Genomic DNA, 17,306 nt, shown 5'->3' on the forward strand with positions numbered 1-17,306 from the left:
TAAAATGGCAATAATAAGATCTTCCTCAGAGCATGGTTGCAAGGATTAAATGAGATTGAATGAACAAAACTTCTAATGTACTGCTTGGCAGTTGTCTTCCTAAGCAGCCAAAACAACATCAGTGAGGAAAGTCTGGGCAGGTCGGATTGCAGCACATCAAAGATTCAGTTTGAAGCCAGCATGATGCCTGGCGTTTAACAGCAGACGCTAATTCCTATCTCCTTCTTCCTGCTTTCCCCAGGAGTGTTCCATCCCTCCCATGCAATCCTCCACTAACTGAGTGGGCACGCATGAGATGATGGAAGCAATTCTAGTTTTAAATAGCCTCAGTCTGCCTCTTTGGCCCCACAACCCCCCATAACCCCATAATAATTCTGAGAATTAGCCTAAGAAACAATCTAAAAGGAAGAAAATGTACCTTGTGCCAAGATGTTTACTACAGAATTATTTATTTAAACGGGTTTTAATTTAGTTTTGAGAGAGAGCACAAGTGGGGGAGGGGCAGCGAGAGGGAGACAGAAGATCTGAAGCCTGCTCTGTGCTGACAGTAGGGAGCCCCACGCCAGGCTTGAACCCATGAACCGTGAGATCGTGACCTGAGCCCAGGTCGGTCGCTCAACTGACTGAGCCACCCAGGTATCCCTACTACAGGATTATTTTTAATAGTAAAAAAACTTGTCAATATGCAATAATGAGGTCAGTTCAATTATGGTAATTAACTAAATGGGTTATTCTGCAGTCAGTGAAATGATAACTTCAAAGACTATACAGTAACATTAATATATTATTTAATATAATTTATTAAATTATAATCCAGGTAAATCAAAGATACACACAGAATTGTGTTTATACTACGACACGGGCTTGTGTCTATATCAGGGCCCTACTGGAGTCTCTGTTCTCTAAGTGTTCGTTTTCTTCGTCTTTCCACACCGGGTTTGTATTCAGATGGGGAGATTCTCTAAAGTCTCTTTTTATTTTTATTTTTTTTATTAAAAAGAAAAATTTTTAACATTCATTCATTTCTAAGAGTGAGAGAGACAGAGCATGAGCAGGGGAGGGGTGGAGAGAGAGGGAGACACAGAATCTAAAGCAGGCTCCAAGCCTTCAGCACTGATGCAGAGCTTGAACTCATGGACCACGGAATCATGACCTGGGTCAAAGTTGGAGGCTTAACAGACTGAGACACCCAGGCACCCCCACTAAATTCTCTTTTTTTAAAACTTTGTTTATTTTTTGATCAGGTGTGAATATTTTTTATCCATAAAACTTACCAAGGCCAGTAAAGAGAGACTAAAAAACAGAAACAATTTGATTCTTTGGGGTAACAGGAATTGTGATGAGTTTGATAATGCATTTTAATTCCTGCTGATGGACACAATGTTCAATTAACAATATTTTAAATTAATATTAAATGAAATGTATTTTATTACTATTAATAATGTTTAATTAACAATAATGTACATTAGAATTATGGAATAATCCTCCCATTCCTGTTTTACGGTGCTTAGGGAAAATGAATTATTGGATATTAAGCATTTAGAATAAGATCGGACATAGAGTGAACAATAAATAAGAGCTTGTAGCAGCACCATTTATTACATAAGAGGTATTACTCTTCCATGAATGGACTCCAATAATCCTCATGACAATGCAGTGAGGGAGAGGCTGTCAGTATCCCAGTTTTAAAGATGGGGAAACAGGCATAGAGAAGTTAAATTGCTTGTTTAGGGGTCACATCACCAGTAAGGGGCAGAATCTTGCTCCTCACTGTTCCATCACAGTACATGCTCATGAAGGAAAGCTGGCTTATAGAAAACGAAATGGCCGGCTGAGCTTTTAGGGGAATTTGGTCTTTGGGTCGCTAGGCGTCTAGGGAAGGGAATGATGAGGGTCTGGAGAGGGGGGGAAAAGGAACAGGGGCTGGCTCTGGCTCTTGTCTCTGCATCTTCTGGAGTGGAGGGAATGGAGAGGTTGGGAGTAGGGCGACCCAGGATTCACACATTCGTTGGTGGAGAACGTCCATGACAGACATGTTGCTCAATTCAGACCTGGAGTCTGACAAATAAAAGGGTCTGAACCTATGGGGCCACTCTTAACTTCCAGGGACTTAGAACTGGATGCTTGTTTGGATATCTGAAACAACACACTCCCCCACACAACTTACAGAGTAGGAAGCAAGCCTTGAGATGGCAAGTGCCTTGCCTTCTTGTGCCTCATTATGTTTCTCCTCATAAGTAACCCCAAACCTGTAGACAGAAATGTTCGCAGACAGGTGTGAGACTCTCTCCAGTCTCTGTGCCCTGTCAGGGCTCTGCCTGAGGCAGTGTTGCCCTCTTCTCTCAGACCTCCACTCTCTGAAAGGCCTGAGAACCTTCCCACTCTGACTGCAATGAGACAGTGGGGGGTGGGAGTGGGCCTGGTATAACCAGGGCAAGGCCAGCATGAAATCAGAAACTGAGCCCGGGGCAGAGCTGTCCTAAGTGATGGAGGGATTCCAGGAATTGGGGCCCAGGGGCTTGATCAGGGAACCCCCAGCTGCTGGAATTAGAGAGCAAAGTCAGGCTGAGGGTCAGAAGCAGGCAGGGACCATAGGGACAAATCCTCACCCTCTGCCTGTCCTAGGAATGATCCCGGCTGAAAGAGTACCCAGGGGCTGGGGCTGAATCATGGAGTCTTCACCTGAGACTAGGAAGGAAGACAGCACTGCAGAGTCAGAAACATGTGAGAAGCTGTGGTCTAAAAAGGGAAGTCCAAAGGGTCACCAAAGTGAAGGGGCCAGAAGCAGCTATGGCAGCTGGGATATGGAGCCAGGAATCTGAGAACTGGGGAGGTGAGAGCAAAAATAGTAGGTCCAGGGTAAACAGGATTGGCCTGGAACAGGTGCAGCTTGTGGCTCACTCTGGTGGGCCAGCTGGGTATGGTGGGGTATGGGTCTGCTAAATTTAAAGGGCCAGGACTCAGCCTGGGAGCCTGTTATGACAGCCAGGGCTGAGTCTGAGACAGTCTGGGCACAGTTTGCCCTGGACCTGGGGCTAGTCGACCAGGCCAAGTCACAGGGGAAGGCAGTGTTGGAGATAAGGACAAACAAAGCCTGATGGGCCCTCAGGTGGAGGAACAAGTCTGAGCACTGGGGCCTCAGCACGGCACCACTGGTGGGGGGCGGGGGTGGGGGGTGGGGGAGGCCTGCCTGCTCAGGCCTGTGTGAGAATGTAGGGCTGTGGGAGAGAGTGGCTGATGAGTCACAAGTCCCAGATGTGGAACAGATGCTGTAGGCAGCTTTGGGCTTCTTGTCAGCAGATTTGACCACGCCTGGGCCAGCTGTCAGGCTCAGGCCACTGGCCCTGTTCCTAGCACAGAGAAATCCTAAGAACTTTCTTCTCTGTGAGCTTTCCCTCTTGGAAGTGTTTTGTAGTCCCACAGAACCACATTGGGTGAGCAAATGTGTTCTCAGAGCCAGGCTTTACAAGCTGATTTTATGACGCATCTAGGCAGAAGGTGAAACGCCCCAGTCATTAACTCACTTCCCCTGGTGGGGGAATTCTGCCATGAGTCGTTCATCTGAGCTGTGGAACCAGCTTCTCTAGCACACACAGACCTGTCTGTCAGTGTACATTTGGCTGCTCGGAGAAATCCCTGGCACCTCAGAGGCTGTCCCTGGTTCACCTCTGAGACCACGTGCTTTCTCTTGCAGGCGACTTCAGCTGCTTCCTGGAACGGGCCAGGACACAGGGATGATGTTCCACGGATAAGGCTGTGCTGTGCCAGGCGAGGCCCAGACGCACATCTGGATGCTTAAACCCCAGCATACAATGGCAGCCAAATGGCTTCATCTGTCCTTTGAACGTGTCTGTCCTTTTAAATTCCAGCTTAACGGCCACGTGTTTTAGGCCACTTTTATCATCCCAAAATAGCGCTCTGACCATGTCTGCAAAGAAGGGCCCCTGAAGCAAACGCAGTGGGCTGGCTGCCAAGGCTGGCAGAATGAGACACAGTACTTGAAATAAATGCAGGGTGTTTGCTTACAGATTCTTCTCCACCACATCATGGATGAATCAGATGACTTCTCACCCCAGATTCTGTTTTTACCCACTTTCCTACTCAGAGGCAGGGGTGGGAGGATTTTATAAAGCTGAAAATATATCCCTAAATTATATCTTTTTTTTTCTCCTGAGTTTTAATGTAGACTAGGAATTCTTTCATTCTTTGACACAGTCAGGAATTATTTTTTACTTTTCCAGTTTCATTCTGTTTTAATTCATACTTGTGGGAAGAACACTAAGTAGGGAGTCAAGAGACTGAGGGTCAAGTCTCTGCTCTGCTCCCAAGGAATGGATTTGGGGCAAGTCAGTTCACCTCTCTGAGCTTCAGTTTCTTCGTTGGCAAATGGGGTGCCAGTTCCCTGAGGAAGCTGGGAGCGTCCATGGGGCAGGCTGGCTTCCCCCTCGGGAGCCCTGGCGTCTGAACCCCAACCCTCCACTTCCCAGGCCTGTTATGACATTAAGTTAGATCATGTGTGGAAATGCTTTGAAAACTAAAGTGCTACATTTCTGAGAGAGGTCATTATTCCTGTATACCATGTCCCTCCCACCCCCCCATGAAGTGTCTCTTCTCTCCAGTTTTCTTCACACTCAACCTAGTCTTGTCAGCAGGTGGTGCTCGTTTAGGATCCCAGGCAAACCTTTTCTCTCTGGCTTCCCCAAGCTGGACCAACTCCTTAACACCATTCACAACACCTTTGTAGTGCCCCCCCACCCACCTCCTGCCTTTTTTTTTCTAAAGTGCTCCATAAGTGCTTTAGGGGTACAGTGTAGTGGCATTAAGTCCTTGTCAGCTGCTGCTACCATCCATCTCCAGAACTTTTTTCAGCGTTCCAAGCTTGTGTTTGGCTTGTTTCACTTAGCATCTCTTTCAAGGATCATCCACATCTGCTTCTTTTCAGAGATACAATTCCCAGAAAGTTTTAAGCAATCGGGTTTTTTTTTTTAAACCCAACAATTTTGCCAGAACTTATTATAAATTGGGGGGAGGGAGTCTGAATGGATATATCCACTTCTTTGTTTGTGCTGTTGTAACTGTACAAAGTTTGTAGATGCTGTTTATAACTGGAAAGTCATGTTTGTAAATAAGAAATAAAATACTTTGTGTATCTGTATCAATCTCAGTTGGCCAGCAGCTGAGCGAGTGTGCAATATTTGGTATGTGTTGTTGGGCAACACTCTTCTTCCCCGAGTGTTTATTTGTAACTGATGACTTACCTGGGAACTGGAGGAGTCCTGAGGAAGAAGACTTAAACCCTGTCCACAAATGGGGGTCAAACATCAGTGTCACAGCTGATGGTCTGAGGGTTCTGACCAAAGCCAGTTTTTAGGAAAGGGATTTGGACCCTTTGGGGAAAATTCACTGAAAGGGAACAGGTAGGCTGGCATGGTGAGCCACACCTAGCACCTGAGGGGAGAAGCATCGAGACCTCTGAGCACCCCAGGAGGAAAGGCCACATATACAAATTAGAAAACCATTAAACTCTGTAATACTTTGGGGTCCAATGCAAACCTGCCAAGAAAGTTATAGCAGGATGACGGGGGGCCATTCTCCTCTTCCGTATGACAGTGACTGGTGACTAGAGTAGCACCGTCACGAGCATCAGTGGCTCAGGAATCTGGTGTCGGGGAGAGGGTCTCCATCCAGCTCAGCAGAGTCAGCGCAGTGACAGTGGTGGGCTTTTTAGTCACTGAGATGATGTGAAGCAAGCAGGAATCCCACATCTCAGGCTTGTTGATGTAGAGGGCACATCAACAGCTTGGTTTGTATGGATAGAGGCCAGCAGCATGGGGAAGCCTGAGCTGATTCACGTTCAGATGTCAAGTCCCTTGGAGACTCCTGTAAAGTCCTGGAGGAGAACTTTGTAAGAGGCTGTAATTCTTGACACGCTGGATTAGAGGCTGGGCCAATGAGATTCAGCTATTAATATGACCGTGATGGTAGTCATACCTATTAGCTGGTGTGCGTCAGCAACCTGCAGGTTATATATGTTTTGATTTACTTATTTATTATTATTTTTTAAATATCTATTTATTTTTGTGTGAGAGACAGACAGAGTGTGAGCAGGGGAGGGGCAGAGAGAGAAGGAGACAAAGAATCTGACTGCAGGCTCCAGACCTCGAGCTGTCAGCACAGAGTCCAATGCAGGGGTCAAACTCACAAACTGCGGGATCATGACCTGAGCTGAAGTTGGATGCTTAACCGACTGAGCCACCCAGGTGGCCCTATATGTTTTGATTTAATGACACAACTATAATGTGGTTTATTCTGATTACTAATTTGTTAATGTCATTTCATTTAAAATGTTTCAAGCAGAACTTACAAATTGCCAATACATAGGGAAGGTACACCTCTTGCTTTTGGCTTGTTTATGAAACTCAGGGACTTTGAGAATAGATGAAATCATCACTATTATAGTCTGTTTTTTGGATTTAGTCACATTTTCAGAACACAAGAACACATTGAGAAAACAGGAGGCAAGCGAGCCGTGAAGCCTATGGGATACAACTTTTCTGCGACGAAGTTTGCTAAACCAATCTCTGTTTCTGAGTGGCTGCCCTATCAGCAATTTCTATTTCTTCCAATGCGTCATTTATCATTGTTCTGGAATGCTAGGATCTGAAGGGGTGTTTGCTCAGAAATGACAAGTTTTTGTTTTGTTTTGAGCCATTCTCCGTTAGTTTCCTGCAGGAACATGTTTGGGTATTTCTACATGTCATGCAGGTGGGTATTAACTACTCTTTTTTTTTAATATTTATTTTTTTAAATTTACATCCGAGTTAGTTAGCATATACTGCAATAATGATATCAAGAGTAGATTCTAGCGATTCATCCTCTGCATATAACACCCAATGCTCATCCCAACAAGTGTCCTCCTTAATGCCCCTTGCCCATTTAGTCCATCCCTCCACCCCAACAACCTCTCCAGCAACCCTCAATTTGTTCTCCATATTTAAGAGTCTGTTAGGTTTTGTCCCCCTCCCTGTTTTCATATTAGTTTTGCTTCCCTTCCCTTCCCTTCTGTTCTGTATCCTAAATTCCTCATATGAGTGAAGTCATATGATATTTGTCTTTCTCTGACTAATTTCACTTAGAATACACTCTAGTTCCATCCATGTTGCTGCAAATGGCAAGATTTCAGTCTTTTTGATTGCTGAGTAATCCTCCACTGCATTTATATACCATATCTTCTTTATTCATTCATCTGTCAATGGACATTTGGGCTCTTTCCATACTTTGGCTGTTGTTGATAGTGCTGCTATAAACATTGGGGTGCGCGTGCCCCTTTGAAACAGCTCACCTGTATCCTTTGGATAAATACCTACTGGTGCAATTGCTGGATCGCAGAATAGTTCTATTTTTAATTTTTTGAGGAACTTCCATACTGTTTTCCAGAGTGGCTGTACCAGTTAGCATTCCCACTAGCAATGTAAAAGTGTTCCTCCTTCTCTGCATCCTTGCCAACATTAACTACTCTTGTTGAAATGGTTCCATTCAATCCTATTCAAGTACAGGCACTGGAGGCTAGGACCTATTCAGATCCCCATCTTCCCTTTGGTAGGGCTTATGGGTGTCCCGAACCATTGTAAATAGGATTTTTCTCATTAGGTAGGTCTCTTGTGCTAAGAAAAACGTTGAGACATGGGTGGGCATTGTTGCTGTTGGACCATGCATGGCTACATGGAGGTAACTGGTGATGGGATGCCTTCACTTGGGGACAATGTCGGCAGCAGAAGGGGCTCATCAGCATAGACAAATATTGGCTAAATTCTGGGCATTGGCTGAGCTCCCACTGACAGTGCTCTCTCGGGCCCAGGTGAGGCAGTCTCTTGAGGCTGACTCTCATCTTCCAGTGGCCCCTTCAGTTCTGGAAGCTTTACTGACTTCCCTTCTCAGGCCCCTGCCCTCCCACCCATGGCAAGTACAATGTTAAGGGAATCTGGTGATCTTCATCTGTTCTCTTTTCAAGTTATTTTTAAGAACTGCTTATTACATAAATCTTCAAACATACAGAAGAGTTGAAAGAACAGAACTGTGACACTTGCATGCACTCTATCTTGAATTAAAGCAATCGTAACATTTGTCATATTTACTTATATAGAACATCTTATATATGAAATACTTCAAAGTAAATTGTAGACTTTTCCCTCCTAACACTTCAGTATTTAGTTTGCATCTCCTAAGAATAAGGATATTCTTCTACATAAAATACCATGATCACATCTAAGAAATTAATAATTTGCTAATATAATCTAATTTGAATTACATATTTAATTTTCCCCATTGTCCCCAATATGGATTTTAAAAAAAGTGTTTACTTATTTATTTTGAGAAAGAGTGAAAGTGTGAGCAGAGGTGGGGCAGAGAGAGAGAGAGAGATTGGGAAAGAGAGAATCCCAAGCAGGCTCCATGCTGTCAGCACAGAGCCCGATGCAGGGCTTGAACTCATGAACCATGAGATCATGACCTGAGCTGAAGTTGAGTTAGACACTTAACCGACTGAGCCACCTAGACACCCCTCCATTATGAATTTTTGAATTGATACTTTAGATCCAGGATCCAATCAGAGTTTGTGCATTGCATTTAGTTGTTATGGGTTTTAATCTCTTATTCTAAAATAATCCTCCCCATTTTTTAAAAATCACATTGACACTTGGGGAGCCAGGCCAGTTGTCATGTAGTATGTCTCACCTTCTGACTTACCTGATCACTTTCTTGTGGTGTCATTTAATTTCTTTTAACAGAGCTCTTACATTTTTCGTAAACTGGAAATTAATTTTAAAGGCTTCATTGTATTTGGTTAACAATTTTGGTAGGGTGGCCAATTTTTTTTTTTTTTTTAACGGACAGGCATTGTGCCCTATTCTCTTATAGGTTTGTCCTTTGAATTTCAGCCATTTCTCTTTCTCCCTTTTTCTGTCAAAAGGCTTAGCTTTGGCACAGTACTTTTTTTCATAGCTATTGCTACGGAAGTATTTTATCAACCCATTTTGGAGTCTTCTCTTTGTATTTAAGCTGTGACATTCCTAATCTTCCTGTGGCGATGCACAATTGTCACTGGGAAGAAACGGAGTACAAGACAATGCAAAACGGAAAAGCACCTTGATTATGTTTGAAGGCTTACCGCATCATGCCTTCAAAGAACATTGCCATCTGCTGTGAAGGATCATGTTCTGGAGGTTAGAAGTAAAGGGAAGTAGAGGTCATGCCCCCAAAAGTCTTGCTCCACAGAGCTGGAGGGACACATTCTGCAGAATCCAAGCCTCCACTCCTGATCTGTATCATGTGAAAATATGCAATTTGGGTCCTTTTCCAAAACCAGGTCCCAAGAATAAGACTTATTTTGCAGCTGCTCATATTTATTTAGCAGTGCCATCATCCTTAGCATTTTTCCTGTTGACTCAGGTCTTAGAGATTAGTAGAAGGATAAATTATCTATGAAATTCATTTTGATTCTGAACAAAGTCTCATAATAATCTCTATCCTATGGCGTCTTTTCTAGTAGTCTCAGGAAATCAGTAGGGAATGGACCATTTGTTTCCATTTCATGGAAAGAAAATCAATCTTAAACTTTCTTTCTTTCTTTCTTTCTTTCTTTCTTTCTTTCTTTCTTTCTTTCTTTCTTTCTTTTTTCAGTTCAACAAATGCTTATTGAACCCATATTGTGCACCAGGAGCTGTGCATCAGAGAGCACAAAGTTAGCTTGAGCCCACGTGTTGCTTACAGTGGGAAAGAAGACACATAAACAGATACTTTCACTATAAAATTGCAGAGATAAGAAGTAGGTGTCAAGAGGTCAAAAATGAAGGGCATATCTTAGTTTTCCAGGAGGAGCTGAGGCCTGAGCAAAGACTTGAAGGGTGAGCAAAAGCCGGATGCCAAACAGTGAAAGGAGGGAGCCCTCTCAGCTTGTGCAGTGTGGTTTTCCCACCATCTGGCACATGGGAGATGTGAATTTATCAAAGAAATCTCGGGGCACCTGGCTGGCTCAGTTGGTAGAGCATGTGACTCCTGATCTCAGGGTTGTGAGTTTGAGCCCCGTGTTGGGTATAGAGATTACTTTAAAAGAGAGAGAGAGAGAGAGAGAGAGAGAGAGACAGAGAGAGACAGCAAGCTCAGCAGAGGAAGTGGTATAAGCACAAAAAAGGTGTGGGGAATATAAATAGTTCAGAATTACCAGAAGACTAATGCTTACCCTTTATGGGGTCACAGACTCCCTTGAAAAAACTAATGGAAGCCGTGACAGACATGTGGTGGGCAAAAACACACTGTACAGTGGGAGACTCGGGGTAGACAAGCATCCTGTGGAATACTTCTGCTTTTGTTGCCCAGTCAGTTACCCCTTGTTGATAGTAGTTTGCTAAAGGATCACTTACTTTTAGCAGATTCTCAGAGTGTTCTCTACTACGATTGAGTTTTCCTAAAAGCTCCCAATATCACAAGTTGGTTCTTTGAATGATTTTCTTCTTGGTGTTTCTGGCAGTCAGGAAGCAGTTATAGCCTGAGAGGTTCTTCTGTGCTCATAACTTTTATATTTTCTTTGGAATTTGGAGGTTTCTTCTACTCCCAAAGAACCTAAAAGTGAATTCAATGAATACGTCTTATTGTTTGAGAAAACTCTATTTACTCCTTTCTTACTGTCCTTATGAATTCCAAAACAACAGGGTGCACGGTAAAATGTGTTAAGTCAAAAGGCCATTGCCATATTGCAAGAGCATTCTGGGTGTGGGCTGTGTATTGTATGTCCATCTAGAAAATTCTATTCTTTATGCAAGAGGGAAAAAGAACTAATACTGTGGCTACTGCTCTGTGTTTCACTTGCTTGTATTCTTTATTGAATAATTTCTTAATTATAGCTCTAGCTGCTTTCTAGCATATTGGATCCACTTTCATGAAGGATTATACAAATATTCTCTGATATAGTTTCATAAAAAGAAGCCTCTACCCAGGTGCACAAGCTTAAATACGAGTTCAGGAAGAAGTGTTCATTAAGTGATGCAAGAGAGACTGTGCATCTGTCGAGCAGAGTGGTGAGTGGTATGGCACAGACTTGGAGCTCTTTGTTATTATAAAAGTTATGGTTTGTTAACTGTGAAAATGAATCCACATTTGTCTATGGAGCTCTTGTCGGAAAAACACACACACACATAAGAAGGGATGATTACACAAATGTGTGTTGCAGTTCACGTGCACAAATGCAGACTGGGGATTTGGGGAGGCTGACTGCCAAGTAGAGCAAAGCTTCTCAAACTTCACTATGCACACAAAGTACCTGGGTGCTATATATAGACTGAATGTTGAGCACCACCCCCCCAATCCATATGTTGAAATTCTAACCTCCAACATGATGGTATTAGGAAGTGGGGCCTGTGGGAGGTGCATAGGCCATGAGGATGGAGTCCTCATGAATGAGAGTGATGACCTTATCCAAAAGACCTCGCAGAACTCCATTAACTCCTTTTTGGCAGTGAGGACACTGAAAAGACTAGGAGCCAGGAAGCGGGCCCTTACCAAACACCTGATCTGCTGGTGCCTTCATCCTGGATTCCCAAGCCTCTGGAATGGTGAGAAATAAATTTCTGTTGTTTTTAAGTTGCCTAGTCTATAATATTTTGTGATAGCAGCCTGAACAGATTAAGACCCTGCGCATCTCTTTAAAATGCAAATGCTGATTCTGTATATCTGAGATGGGGCCTAAGAAAGAGCATTTCCAACAGGTCCCAGGTTGGAGGAGTAGTGACCTAGGGAACCTCTTGGAGGAAGTGCCTGGATACCTCACAGTCTGCTTCTCAGCTTGTTAAGCCCAAAGTAGTGCAATCTAAATCTATCATCTGCAATTTTGAAATCCAGAAGCTCTGAAAACCAAAAACATTTTTATAGTTCCTTTTGAGGCAAAACCTGGTTTGAACTCATGAGAGGCTATTTATAATCCTTATTTCTTTTTTTTAAGAAATATATTTTTATTTATCGAGAGAGAGAGAGAGAGAGAGTGCACGTGGTGGCAGGGGAGGAGTAGAGAGGGAGTGAGAGAGAATCCCAAACAGGATCCTCGCTGTCAGCACAGTTCCCGGCTCAGGCCTCGATCCCTCGCTATGAGATCACAACCTGAGCCGAAACCAAGAGTCGGACACTCGATCGACTGAGCCACCCAGGCGCCCCAATCCTTATTTCTTATTTTGTATGAATATTCATGTTTTCATTATAAAAATATTGATGTACTTGATTATAGGAAGCTGCTTTTGACTCTGCAGGGGATGTGGTATGTGACGTACAGAAGCATATTCTAGAATATAAAAAACTCCGAATCCTGAAACACTTCTGACTCTCTCAGAGTATGCAGACCGGTGGCAATTTGGGGGATGCCTGCCCCCTCCCTAATCTTCCTTCTCCTTCAGAAAATGGTTCTCAATTTCATGGAGTTGGGCATGATCCTGGCTTCCCGCTCCCAGCAGTCTCCCAATCCACAACGAGAGTGAATTTGATCAGGGTGGATACCTGACCCAAACTGGGCAAACCATATTCTCCTTGTGGGAATTTAGAATTGGGGTTCACAGATGTGTGTCTCTCTTGGCTGCTGGCACTGAAGCAGGTGAGAAGTAGCCTACTTCAGCTGCATGGCTGAGAAGCAGAGATAGCTGATCTATATGCAGAGAGAGGAAAATGAGGCAGGTGTGAAGAGAGAAATAGAAATGAGCGTCCGTGCCACCACAGAGTGTGAGAAGGAAGGGGAACAATCGTGGGAGTGTGAGATGTATGCCCAGGGCGAGGGCAGAAGCATCTGTCCTGATTGCTCTCTGGTCCTAGTCCTAACTGCCCTTTCTGTCCTTGAGTTCTGGGACACATCGCTACCAGCTTATAACAAATCCCCACATTGTGTTAATGCTAGGTAGAGTGGGTTTCACTGAATTGCAACCCAAAAGGCCTTAACTAAGACACTAACATAACTTTAAGTGCAGTAAGATTTTTTAGACTCTGGAGAAGGGACATGCAAATCAAAGTCCCAAGATAATGCTGATTGATTAAATTTCTATGCAGAGTAACTGCCAGTGGGACCGGAATACTCCCGCTTACAGGTCAGCCTGTTCTCTCCCAGTAGGAAAATCTACATGGGAAGCCAAATTATAATGAGAAGGCTGCCTGATGAGTGCAGACAGAACCAGATAATTAGGGGATCTGAGCAGACTGTCTCCACACTACGATGGCCAGAGGCACTTTTCTCCACTTTCAGGATATGCTACACCTTCCATGTGGTATACACATGAGCGTGGGCTCGGGTATGCTTGGAAAATAGGCCAACTCACTAAAACCAGTTCACCCATAAGCCGAGTCAGCTAAGGGGCTATTTACCTAAAATTAATATTTGTCAAACCATCTCATGTACGATGGAATGGTTTTCGCAGCTTTCTGAATATTTTTTCCCTAAGGTGACCAGCGACTGTTTTATGTTGTACAATTCTGTCCCCTCTCTTTTCTCTTTCTTCTCTCTCCCTCCCATGCTCCCCACCCTCCCTCCTCCTCTCCTTCCTTCTTTCTCTTCTACCTTCATTTCAAAGATATTTTGCCCACTGGTCTAAGGTTGTCTACCTCCTCACACCTTCATCTCCTAGAGCCCAAGACTGGAGGCTGGGTCTTCAGACGTGAGCTAGTTAAGACCAGAAATAGTGCCCAATGGAGAAAATGGGTAGAGTAAATCTGGAGTGACAGAGAGAAGGGATGTCGGAGGGAGAGCTGACGGCCAGGAGCCAGAAGGGTCCAGGTGATTAAAACACTAAGACCAAAGCAGCAGGAGCAGGGCTGAAATCAGACCAGGAGCCCAGAATGGGATGAGAGACTGGACTGAATGGGCTGAAAGCAAGGATGATATAGTAATAGTTGCACTATATTTCCATTGCCCCGTGGCTATCTTATACTTGGTATTTCTTTAAAACTGTAGTATGTGCCTTTTGGAAAATTTTGTGCAATCTTGAATTTGCATAAGTCTGGAGTTGCTCAACTCAGGGGGTGTTTTCTTTATGATTCATCGGCTTTATCCTTTTTTTTAAAGCTCCTCTTTCCTGCTGCTGGTTGTCTGCCTCTCAGATATTTGTATACTAGGTTTCGTTATTGAGCAAATTACCCCAAATCCACTGTTTATTGCTCTGTAGTGAGGCATTTCTGTGTTGACAGGGAGAATGAAGAGAGGAGACACATTCATCAGAAACATATTAAGCTTGATTGCTTTTAGATTTTGTGACATCTAAATGATGAACTCATACTGCACTACAAATATTAACCCACACATTATTTTTAAAGCTTCTCGTAGCCAAAGAAGTTTGTTTCCACTGTAAAAATGGTATGGGGCACCTGGGTGGCTCAGTTCGTTAAACATCTGACTTCGGCTCAGGTCATGGGTTTGAGCCCTGCATCGGGCTCTGTGCTGACAGCTCAGAGCCTAGAGCCTGCTTCCCATTCTGTTTCAGTCTCTCTCTGCCTCTCCCCTACTCACGCTCTGTCTGTCTCTCTTTCTCAAAAATAAATAAGCATTAAAAAGAAGTATATATTTGTGTTCATTTCCCGTTGCTGCTGTAACTAACTGCTGCAACTCAAGACAACACAAATTTATTATCTTACAGTTCTGGAGATCAGAAGTCCTAAAATCAAGGTGTTAGCCCCTCTGTGTTTCTTCTGGAGACTCTAGGGGAAAATCAGTTTCCTTGCCTTTTCCAGGATCTAGAGGCTGCCTGCTGTCTCTGACTCATGGCCGCTTCCTCCATCTTTGAATGCAGACTCTTCAAATCTCTCTCTGTGCCCGCTACTGCTTCTGTCATCACATTGCCTCCTTCCTCTGACCCTCCTGCCTTCCGCTTAGAGGGACCCTTGTGGGTACATTGGGCCAGATCATCCAGCATACTCCCCATGTCTTGAGATCTTTAATAACATCTGCAAAGTCCCTTTTATCATGCAAGATACATATTCGCAGGTTCTAGGGATTAGGACATGGACATCTTTGGAGAGTCTACAATACTCACACTATTCAGCCTAATAATACCCATTCATAAGGCATTAATAAATACAGGAAAACAGAACAGAGAAAAATACAACTCATGGTTTGCCTGCTGGAAGGTAAACACAATGAACAGATCCTTCTATCTTTTTAAAAATGAACAGTTTCGGGGTGCCTGGGTGGCTCAGTCGGTTAAGTGGCCGACTTCAGCTCAGGTCATGATCTCACGGTTCGTGAGTTCGAGCCCCGCGTCGGGGTCTGTGCTAACGGCTCGGAGCCTGGAGCCTGCTTCGGATTCTGTGTCTCCCTCTCTCTCTGCCCCTCCCCTGCTCGTGCTCTGTCTCTCTCTGTCTCAAAAATAAATAAAACGTTTAAAAATTAAAAATAAAAATAAAAAAAATTAAAATGAACAGTTTTTACAGTTCTAGCCCTACTGTGTATATAATTTGAAATTCTGTTTTTCACTAAACATTGTATCATAGCCTATTTTCCATGTTAGTGCATAGTCTGAGCAAATATTTTTATTGACTATATAATATTTTATTGAGCAAATATCTCATTTTACTTAAGCCTTTCCTTGTTTTTTGGAAACTAAGCTTTTTTAAAAAATTTATTTAAATATTACAAACAACTCTATGACAAGTATTTTTGTTCTTCCTTGGAATAGATTCCCAGATGTGGAATTACTTTATCAGTCTTCTTACAGCAAATATTTTTCAAAGGGTTTACACAAATTTTCAGAACCATCAGATCAATGTGAGTAGCCATTTCACTACATTCTCACCACACCAAACAAAACAACAACCATGATAATATCTTTGCCAGTCAGATAGGTGGAATAGATAACTTACTTTTGTTTTAATTTTCATTCATTTGTTTACAAGAGAGAGTGAATAATTTTTCATGGGCTTAGTTACTGGTTATAATTCTTTGTTGATGGATGAATTATTGATTCAGCCTTTTTACTTTTGGGGTTCAAAGTATTTTTAACCCATTTGTCTAATATCTATACATTTAAAACATTTATTTAATGTTTGTGATATTTGTTCTAAATATTTTCTCTTGTCTCTTATTTCTATACTTTATGTCCAGAGGTTTTAAATTTGTACATGGTCTAATCTATACATTCCTTTTTTCCTTCTTTGCTTTTTAAAAAATCCTCTCGTCTCAATGGTTAACTACATAGTACATTTAATATCCTTCTAGTTTTTCTTATAGTTTAAAGAGTATCTCTTTAATCCATCTGGAATTTATGTTGGTATTAAATCTATGGATAGGCTCTGACTACCTGTTTAAATTTTACCCAGAGGAAGGGCCTGATTTGCACTTCTGAATTCTCTGTACTGAACCACCTGCCTTTTTTTCCCTCTTCACTGAAAAAAATAAAAGAGGTGACAGAAAGCTGTGAAATGCTATGTTGTTTCCCTAATCACAGGGAATAAGTTTCCCTTTTTCTGAATATAGCTAACTTTCTCCAAATAGTCTCACCTTCTCATTAGTATTTTAGCTTAAAATTGAGACAGAAGTAGCCTTACATAAATTTGCTTAAATACACTGAAGGTGCTCCAAATTGGGCAAATAGAAAAAAAAAAAGTCCAGCTTTTAAAAAAGTTTTGAAAACCACTCTGTCAGATGTCCAACATTGTACATTTGATAAATATGAATTTTAGATGAATTGGTCTGGGTGAAATAAACAAGAGCTGACAATGTTTCCTCTGGACAATAAATTAGACTAGCACAGTCCAATGAAAATGAAATGTGAGCCACATACAGACTTTTAAGTTTTCTAGTAGCCACGTTAAAAAAATAAAAAGCAACAGGTGAAGCTAATCCAATAATCTGTTTTGTTTAACCCAATATGTCTGAAATATTATTTCAACACAAAACCTATGTTAAAATTATTGAGAGAGTTTACATTCTTTTTTTCATACTGAGTCTTTGAAGTCCAGTGTTTATATTATACCTACAGTGCATCTCAGTTTGGATTAACTTCACTCCAGATACTCAATAGCTACATGTGGCTATTGGATAGCCTGTCCTATTGGATAGAGCAGTTCTAGACACAGTGACACATTTTGGCTGCCTGACTTTTATTTTTCTGCACTCCATGCTGAACAACCTTTACAAAATGTCTTTTCTCGGGGCCTAATACAGTTGATCAGCTTTTGGCATTGCTTGGTTACAATCATTTTAGACATAACTCCCCTTGGCAGAACTTGGGGTGTTTCCCAGGCTCCTCGGCCATGATTTACACCCTCCGCTGTGGATGCCTGATGAGTCT

The 17,306-nt window shown here is 42.6% G+C and overlaps 1 non-coding gene across 1 annotated transcript; it reads left to right on the top strand.

Moving 5' to 3' along the window:
* Positions 1–10,019: 10,019 nt before the first annotated feature.
* Positions 10,020–10,092, top strand: TRNAR-CCU. The gene has a single exon. It is a non-coding gene; the product is annotated as a tRNA-Arg (tRNA).
* Positions 10,093–17,306: the final 7,214 nt, after the last annotated feature.

The sequence above is a fragment of the Panthera tigris genome, chromosome D1 (genome assembly GCF_018350195.1).
Source record: "Panthera tigris isolate Pti1 chromosome D1, P.tigris_Pti1_mat1.1, whole genome shotgun sequence".
Lineage (NCBI taxonomy): Eukaryota > Metazoa > Chordata > Mammalia > Carnivora > Felidae > Panthera > Panthera tigris.